We start from the raw sequence: 10,167 nt of genomic DNA on the forward strand, positions 1-10,167 counted from the left end.
TTGATATAAAAATTTTATCCCAACAATCTATTTTGTCCTATAAATTCAATATAACTCAATCATTTCTAATCAAGTTATCCAACAACAAAATTAATCACCATCACCACAACAAGGGAAGCAAATTTTCAACAAATTCATAAAATGTCCAACAGTAAATTAATTTTCATATAATCTTAAATTTAATTTTAGAACTAACAAAGAACTGAAAACAAAAGCCTATATACATTCAATCACAAATTGTAGTTTTAATGAACAAAAATTCATATTCCAATTGCTAATTCCAATCAACTCCCTAATTACAATCAATTGAAAATAATATCACAAGGAAGAAGGATAGGCCAACTTACTTAAGAGAGATAGAGCATGAGGACGAAGAAGAGCAAGGGAAGGAGGAAAGAAGACAACTCGCGTTTTGCACTGTTGAAAAGCAAGTAGGGGAATTTGAAGTCAGATTTACCCTAAAAACTAAACCCAAAAATGAATTAAACAGATGAAGAAGAAATTAAACTTACAAATGGAAGACAGAGAACAAACCCAAAACGCCCAAAATGAAGACTTGGATGAACGAACAACTCACAAACCCCAAAAAATGGAACCCACGAGCAAAACCCAAGAAGAATCGAGTCTAAATATGTGTTTTTGGGCAGTTTTAGTGATGGAAAATGATTTCCGAGCACTCTGGGTGTGTTTTCAAAAACGTTTGAGTTGCAAAAATGTGAAAAATGAAAGGTTCTAGAGCGTAAATTTAAAAGGCAATACTTGACGCTTGTTATTAAATAACCGTCAAATAAAATTTAGACATACTTGACGGTTATTAGTAAACAAGCGTCAAGTAATTAATTTTTTTTATTTTTCCTTTTGAACCATATATTTGATGTTTTTTTACAAATAACCGTCAAAAAGAAAATATTTGATGGTTATTTCGTAATAACCGTCAAGTATTTATTACTTGACGCTTGTTATGAAACAACCGTCAAATAAAATGCAGACATACTTGACGGTTATTAGTAAACAAGCATCAAGTAATTAATTTTTTTATTTTTCCTTTTGAACCATATATTTGATGCTTTTTTACAAATAACCATCAAGTACTCCAAAATATACTTGACGGTTATTAGAAAACAAGTGTCAAATATATTTATAAAAAAATCAAATCTGAGATACATATATATTTGACAGTTATGCCCATATAACCGTCAAATATATACTAAATACTTGACGGTTGTTTTGAAATAACTATCAAGTATTTAGTGCCTTTTTTATTTGTCGTTTTTCACTTATAACCGTCAAATATAAGCCATCATATTTATATTGCATACATATTTTATGTTTTCTTTGTTTTTTTATTTGTATTATATATATACACCATTAAAATTATTATCTTTTATTTTCTCATATACTCCCTTTGGTCCCTATTATAGGGTGCCTCATAAGAGAATTTTTTTTATCATTAATATAAGGCACTTGATATAGCATTAATCAAGTTTTTTTTGCAATATTAACTATATTTAAACTCATTACATTTGAGAGAGAATGTAATATAAATTAGAAAGTTTTTCATTTAAATAGGGGTAAAATTAAAAGTTTATTTATTTCCAGCCAAAGTTAATAACTTAACCACCTTTCTTTTATTCTAATGAGGTAGTCAAAGGTGCCTTATATATAATAAGGACCTGATGGAGTGTTATTTTCTAAACCAACCAATGAAAAGACAATACATTATTTTCATTTATATTATATTATTATTCATTTATAATTTGTATTTAAATTTGTATTAATCTTGTTATAGTTGTCTCTAGTTTGTTTTCATTTATAGTAATATATATTCTTGTCAAAAAAATAAAAAATAAAAAGAACTTGGACATTCATTTCACTAGCTACTCCAAAATATATATTTCTTATTCAATCTATGAAAATCTCATGTTAGGATGTTCACAAAAAGTCCTTATTCAATTAATATGTCAGTTACGCAAACAATGTTAGAGAACTGGTCAAATATAACATGCTTTATTATTTTTTTTTTTTGGCCAACATCAAATTAACATGCTTAAAGTCATGGATTGGTGAATTTTAAATGTTACATTTTTCTCAAATTTGTCTCAATATACATATTTTATATGAAAATGGACACATCAGGCATCTAAAAGTTGAATACATAATAACGTTTCCATTACAAGCTGTTTCAATTGAAAAATAAGTTTCTTGAATTTTAAGATTTACAACTGAATCTTCATTTTTCAACACCAACCTATTTTGACCGATTTGGTTAGAATAATTGCATCATTTTTTTTCTGTTAAGGGACAAACTTATCCTAAAAATTTTTGGTTAGGTGCAATTTGTATCATTAACATTTGATTGACAAAGTGTTATCCAAGAAGTTTAAAAGATGGAAGAATGTTGATAGTAATATTTAACCAACATTGATTGTTAGTTGAAAAATTCTGAATGGTTAAAGTGTAATCTTGCCCCAAAAATTTGTTTGAAAGAGCAATTCTTATCATAAGCTTTCTATCATCAGCACAATATTTTTTGGTTATTAACTTTCAAATTAGAAGACAAATCCAACAACCTTTTATAATCCAAAATTAGAAGAAGATTTTGAGTTGAATTACTAAACCCCTCTTAATACAGAATCCAAACTAGTATATGTTGCCCATGTGAAGGAATGAACAAGTTTATATTTGCTCACAATTAAGCCTGCTAAAGCTCAAGACTTGCTCATGGACACATTTTTGGACTTGCTCATAGAATAAATAAGGACATGTCCAAACTTTGCTCTAGGGAAAGTGTAACATCCTAACCTTACTAACAGAAAAATATTTAACCAAGTACCAATTTAAGTCAATAATAAATAGCTACCATGGTGTCAGGGTTTAAAACCAATTCTCAAATTCATTTTTAAAAGATAATTATAGTAGAAAATAATTATTATAAACTTTATAGGGCTGCCATGGTTACAAAAGGATTCACTTAATAAATAGATGTTTAAAAACTAATATTGTTAGAAAAAGATTAAACTAGTTAAAAAGGAAAACAAAAGTTTAAGATTAATATTTAGAACCACAAAAACCACTTTACCGTGGTAGATGTAGAATAACTTATAAATAATTATTAATTTTCATAAAAAATAGCCTCATCAAAGTCCGTAGATACACATTTACCAAAAAAAAAAAAACAAAGAAAGTCCGTAGATACACTTGTTTATAGTCTTCTAATCCATTTATTCGTCGTCTTCTTCTTCTTCTTCTTCTCCTTCTTCTTCTTCTAATTAATGGAAATTGAAATAAGAAACAATGATACAATGAATTCACTAATTATTCTATATGTATAGATTATAGAATGATAATATATTATTCAAATGTTCAAACTTTAATATTGGTCAGATTGAAATAATGGATGTACATTCATGTATATATCGTAGCGTTTTCTGGCATCCATATGTTGCCATAGAAGTTTGGGAGAATGACATTTAAGGATCTTTTAATAATATTATTAAAGATCATGAAATTTTAAAATTTCAAAAAAGGATCATAGTCCTTAATTGAGATTAAAATTTTTTTGAGTTGATGTTGTTTTTCAATATTCAACCTCTATATTTTCAGTACTCATTTTTAGCATTTTTAGTACTCAATTTTTCAGTTATCATATTAGATGTTTTCAATACTCATCTCCCATATTTTTAGTACCGAAATACATTTATCTTTAATTCTTTTCCGCACTGAAACCATGGAAAATAAGTATTGAATATATTTAAGATGACTAGACTGCCAAAAAAATAAAAAGTGAGAACCGAGAATAGTAAAAATGACTATTAAATGAGAAAAATGAGTACTGAAAATATAAAAGATGAGTACTGAGAAAAATTAATTAAAAAAATTTAATCACAACTAAAGATCATGATCTGTTTATGAAAATTCATAAATTTTAGTGTCCTTTACTGTCATTAATATTCTTTGAAGACCCTTAAATGTAAATTATCTAGAAGTTTTGATATAGAGAGGTGAACTTATTTGACTCAAAAAATTAGAATCGGTTGGGGGAAAAATGAATTAAACTCTGTTGCATGCTTTTGTAATCTGTTCAGTTTATCAGAGTCAACCAAAGCTTGAGAAAAAAAGTTGACAAAAATTGATAATTAATTTTTATTCGTCATATGATATATTTATTTATAAAAGTGAAAACATGTAGCATTTAATTTTATTTGATTTATTTATGTATTAATCTTGAGAAAATTAAGAAATCTCTAACAAACATTTTGATGTGCTCTTACAAGTGTCTTATTTTCTGTATAAAAAAGTGTATTATTTTTGGGAAATCACAAATGAATCTCATATAAAAAAATGTTATCTACAATTAAGTCTCATCAATTTACAAATATACATTCAGGTTCTATGGAACATGGTTGTAATTAATTTACCATTTAAAATGGCACAAATACCCTTGGACTCCCCCTCTCTTGACCATCAATGGTCACTAGCGGCCAACAGCTGTTGACCATCATAAGCAGATTTTGTAATTTTTTTTTTGAAAAATATTTTAACTGAATTATTCATATTTTAGTATTTACAAGTGAAATACCACAAATTTACAAGTAAATCTTCAGGATTTATTGCTCAAACTTCTTACATTTACAAGTCAACATCTTATAATATTAATAGGTTAATGTTTACAAGTCGACTTTGCAAATTTATAAGTTCATAAATTTCACAGACTTAGAAGTTAGACATCTTAATGTACATTCTTAACTTTTAGATTTGTGAACTTTAATTTATAAATATTAAAGTATTAATATTGTAAGAAGTTGATAAATCATGAGTATTTACTAATTAATCTATGATATTTGACTTGTAAACATTAAAGTATTGATATTTTAATAAAATATTTTTTAGAAAAAATTATTTTGGCCAATAACCATCGATAGTTGGTCAATACTAATCAAAGGACTGGGAGTCTAAGGGAACTTTTGTCATTTTACATGATAAATTAGTTACAACTAAGTCTCACGGGACCTGAGTCTATTGTTACAAATTCATGGGACTTATTTATAAATAAATTTGTTATATGCATCCTATCATTAAGCCATAGCCCTTCCGAGGATAGGCTATATAGGTAATAGAAAAAATTTATCCGGTCTCATCTAAGGGCCACTCGTCTATCTTTGTCGCCATGTACTATTTCACAAGATGGGTAGAGGCCATTCTAATGAAGAAAGTTGAGCAAGATGATGTTAGTAATTTCATATGTGAGCAAATTGTATTCTGTTTTGGGATTCCTCAAATGATTACAATGGATCAAGGGACCATGTTTACTAGAAGAGACTTTAAAACCTTTGTCGAGGAAAGTTGGATTAAACTGTTAACATCCTCACTATATTATCCTCAGGAAAATGGATAGGCTAAAGCTTCTAATATAGTAATACTTAAAATGTTAAAGAAGACAATCAAGGAAAACCCCAGGTAATGGCACATGTGACTCCACGAAGCTTAGTAGGCTTATAAAACATCAAAAAGAGAAGCCACAGGCACAAGCTTGTATATGTTGACATATGGACACGAGGCCATGTTACCCATGAAAATAGCAGTCTCCTCATTACGCGTTGCAAACAACTTAGGAAGATCTTTCGAGGAATACAATGAAGCCATAATGAACGAATTAATTCAGTTAGATGAGATACATTTACAAGCGTTGGATTATATGATTGCCTAAAAAAAGATCTCAAGAATATATAATAAAAAAATAAAAAAGAAGCAATTTCAGACAGGCAAGCTTGTATAGAAACTTGTTTTACCACCTAGTTCTAAGGACTGGATGCTTGGTAAATATTCACCAAATTGGGAAGGACCATTCAAAGTTGGCAAAGCACTTAAAGGGAACATCTATTGGTTATCTAGTTTTGATGAGATTCCACACAAATGGGTTATAAATGAAAAATACTTAAAGAAATATTGGCTGTCACTATAGAAAATTACAAAAGGTCAGAAGCACAAAAAGTAAACAGGTGTAAAGACCCAAGGCCTAGAATGGCCTCAGGATGAGTTAAAACAAGTAGCAACCTTAAGGAAAATTTGTTCTTTTATTCATAAGATTATGATTTAAGGGGCAATAAAAACTATTATGTACAATAAGCCTAGATGACATCCCACGTAGCTAAAGCTGCGTCCAGTTCAACAGTTAATGATTGATGTCGACCAAGGCTGTCTCCAATTCCAATATCAAATGAAGCTTCTCTTCAGAGATGGCCTGTGTATTGTCTAATGCTTTACTAGCAACCTCCAACTCGGACTCCATGTTGCCTTTCTCAACCCACGCTAACTCTTCCTTAACATCTACTCATTAACACCTCAAACCAGCCACCTTAGTCTATAGTGAATTAAGATGGTCAATATGAGGAGTAATTTCATGAACCTGATCATTGGTAGCAATTACTTAGGCCTTAGCATAAGATGGTTCGAAAGGGACAAGAGCTCCATATGACAATGATTTATGATGCCATAGCATTCTGGGACTCTCCACAACAACTATAGCCTGAATCATCTTGTGAAACTCAAACTCGGGCATCGGAGTGACTCTCTCCACAATAGCTATAGCCTGAATCATCTCTTCATAACTTTGCTCAAGAAGCAATAGCAGATTCTAGCTAAGTTGGAATTAGAAGACTTTCTAAGTATCCAATATCACATCCATATCGGGAACACAGAGACGAGCTAAAAGGGTGTCAATTAGGGCCACCCTTATTGAAACAAGCTAAAAAAACAAGGGTAATTAATGATAAAAGGAAGAAAAGAGAAAGGAGAAGAGAATACAAAAGATTGATACCTAACTTAGGTCCATAATAGCTTTGCCTTTGTCTGTGGAATGGGATAAAGGCAGATCATAAGGCTGACCGCAAGGCTTTCTCCACTTAGCTCGCAGGGGTAGCAGGCTCAGTCTTATCCTACACTAAGGCACCCTGAATAGAGGCTAAGGTGACCACTGCAACTCTAGGATTGAGGGGCTAACAATGATGGGACTAATATCGGAAGCTATTGAAGGCTCCTCTATGGGTCTGTTAGAGCCTCTGGTCTTAGTACCTCTTACTAGAGTAATAATAAGAGTCAATTCTGGGGCCGTAATAGAGGCAACCTCTTGAACTTCAATAGAAGCCCTGAAACCCACAAGTCACCAACACCATCTAGGGCCGTAATAGATGTGGCCTTCTAAACCTTAATGGAAGCCCCAGAATCTTCTAAGCTTTTCACTACCTTTCAGGCCATATTATGGGCATTCTCTATAGGATCTTTAAAAGTCCTTGAATCTTTTGAAGTTGCCTCAAAAAGGGTAATGGAAGTAACCACTTGAGGATTAAGAGCTTAGACCTCTAATCCTCTAAGAAAAGGGGCTCATTTTTCCATCATCAAAATCAATTGACAAGATCATGTAACATTGGTACTTTTGTGAGAATTAGGATTAGGAGGTACAGACGAAGGTCAATTAGAAGACACTAAGGGGAGTGATGTCTTTTTCCTCCTCTTAGGATCAAGTAAAGGGAATAAAGCCTATTTTTTCTTGTTAGAAATATCTCCCTTGTTTATATGGCTTAGAGGATGACTTTTCTTAAGTCTAGGCTTCTTTGGGACCAAGACATGAGAAGATATGTTGTCCTTCTCAATCTCTCTAACCATGAGCCCTAGTGAAGGGACTATCTTGGTCTCCGAAGCAATAGGGCCATTAATGTTGCCCTTTAAGAAATTCACCAACACATGTGATTGTGTCTAATCATGGCATGCAGAAATTCAAAATAGGTCAGAATATATCAATAATAAAAGGGTAAACATAGTAGGCAACACTTACTGTATGGCTCTTTATGATGTGTCTAAAGCACTGGAGCCACCATTTGTTGAAATAGAGGTAGGCATTTTTATCCGCCATTTCCACCTTTCATTACTTTTGAGTAGTTTGCGGAATGGCCACTTGGTTGATGGCCTCTTGGTCCAGCAACTCCACATTAACTTAGGGGACAATCCTTGGGATATGTATTAGCTCAGCCCAAACTGACCCACCACTAGTTGAGGGTGATATGACTTTAGCTAAACCCTCAAGGATTTAGAGAAAGGGTTGGTATAAGGAAGCCACATTTTCCTAATAATAGTGGCTGAAAGAAAGATGTCATCACTTAGCAACAAAGCAAGCTTATTCTTCTGGTCTACTAGAAATCTGTACCAAGTAGGAAAGGTGGTAGTTGAGAGGCTTTAAGGTCCTTCACAAAGACTAATTCTACAAATAGAAAAACTCAAAGAAATTCTTTAATTTGTTGAGAGGATAAGCACCCAACAAACTAATGAAAGGGTAAGCGATGTGGTCATCCTTAGGAAAAAGGTTCTTGATAGAGTAAAGCAAAGTATGCAATCGTCCACAGCCTCAGAAACCAGAGGGGCCCGTGGAAATTATTGAAAGTCTTCTTCTACAGGGACTCTATCATGTCGTCATATAGACAATATAGAAACATAGTTCCCAAGGCTAGTTATTGCCATAAAGTAGAGATTGAGAAATTTACAAATGAAGTTACATGGGCTTCCTTCCCCCTAAGGCTAGGATCCATTGGCTTAATAGGATATAGATGAAGACTAAATGCTTTGTAGGCATTACAGGCTCATCTGCTGGCTTCTTAGAAAACAACTCTATGATCTTTGTGTAAGAGCCAATACCCTTAATTTTAGATTCCAGGTTGACAAGAAGAGCGACATAAGAGTCATGCCTTTCGAGGATAGTAAAAAAGTTCTCCTCCCTAGTGATCGATAGCCCTAAATACATGAACACGTCCTAGAGCATGATTGACATTAGGCTCAACTCGAAGATAAAGGCATTACAATTGGGTTCTTAAAAACTAAAAAGGACTGTCAGCAAATTAATTGAAATGTCAACATCAGCTAATGAAAGCTGGATTAGGTCATAAAGACTTATCTCCTTACACTATAATTTTTAAGTCTATCTCAAGCATTTCACCTAGTTAGACCTAGTGTGTGGAGATTGGAGCCAGTTTTGAAGCTTTTGACTAGAGGATTCAATAAAGGCTGAAGTTGTCTAGGCTAGAATCAAGTGGCGAACTGAGGTTAATAGCTATGGATTTGGCTAAGTGGGAGTGGTCACCTTAGAAAGGTCAGGGGAGATGGTCAAATACCTAACATCACTTTTATTGGCAAATAAAAGCTCTAGGGAGAAGTATTGAAAAGATAAAAAATAATTAGTATTTTATCCCTAAAAACATAAGGACCAAGTAGAAAGTAGGAAGCTTATCAGAAGGCAATAAAGGTATGAAAAGATGAATTCTCTTGAAGCAAAAATTAAGGAGACATCAGACTAAGAACTTAATCTAGAAAAATGCGAGTTCAAAATAAAATACATACCATAATCAATCCTCCTAATGAAGCAACAAGATTCTAGATTTTGACCAAGGAATTAGGTAAACTTTTGGTAGGAGTATTAGTGGGGATAGTAGTGGATGCGGTGGCAGAAGAAGAAGAAGCCATTATTAAGTAAAGGAAAGAATGAAGCGAGAAATACTAAAGCTTGAACAATAAAAAATGATAAAGAGGGCAAGGGGAACGACCATGAAAAGAAAACGAGAATTTATATTGACAAAAGGGCGCTCAGAGATGAAGCAATATTTCAATCTTTTTCAAATGTGCCACGTGGCTTACATTTATCAGCCACCAACATGTGAGGGGTATTGTTTAGGCTAAATATGAAATTTTGCTTGCCAAAGCATTTGATAGGCCATAAAGCCATATGGGCTAAGTGACTGAAGAGTCAAGCTCAATTAACAATCTAAATAAAGGGGCTAGCCCTTAGCTCAATGGGACGCCATGACCAAATAAGCATGTCAAAATCCCACTAATTACAAACCTACTTTATAAATCGTTGGTACATAAAGACATGATCTCAAATGATCCTGGATCTCATAGGAATAGCATCATTGTGCCAAGTATCTCGGCAAAATGGGCTGGTTACTAAAAATAAAAAACAGTGATTAAGGATCATGCCATGAGTTCTATTAAATCCTTGATTATTCATAAGAATATTCCAGATTCTAAGGATAAGCTACCATCACTCTGTCACTATAAATAGAGCACCAAATCATAAAAAAAGATAGGTATCACTCAAAAGACTCACACTTTGCACCCATAGTT

This window comes from Prosopis cineraria, unplaced genomic scaffold (assembly GCF_029017545.1).
Source record: "Prosopis cineraria cultivar Desert tree isolate PC_DT_omini unplaced genomic scaffold, ASM2901754v1 PC7, whole genome shotgun sequence".
Lineage (NCBI taxonomy): Eukaryota > Viridiplantae > Streptophyta > Magnoliopsida > Fabales > Fabaceae > Prosopis > Prosopis cineraria.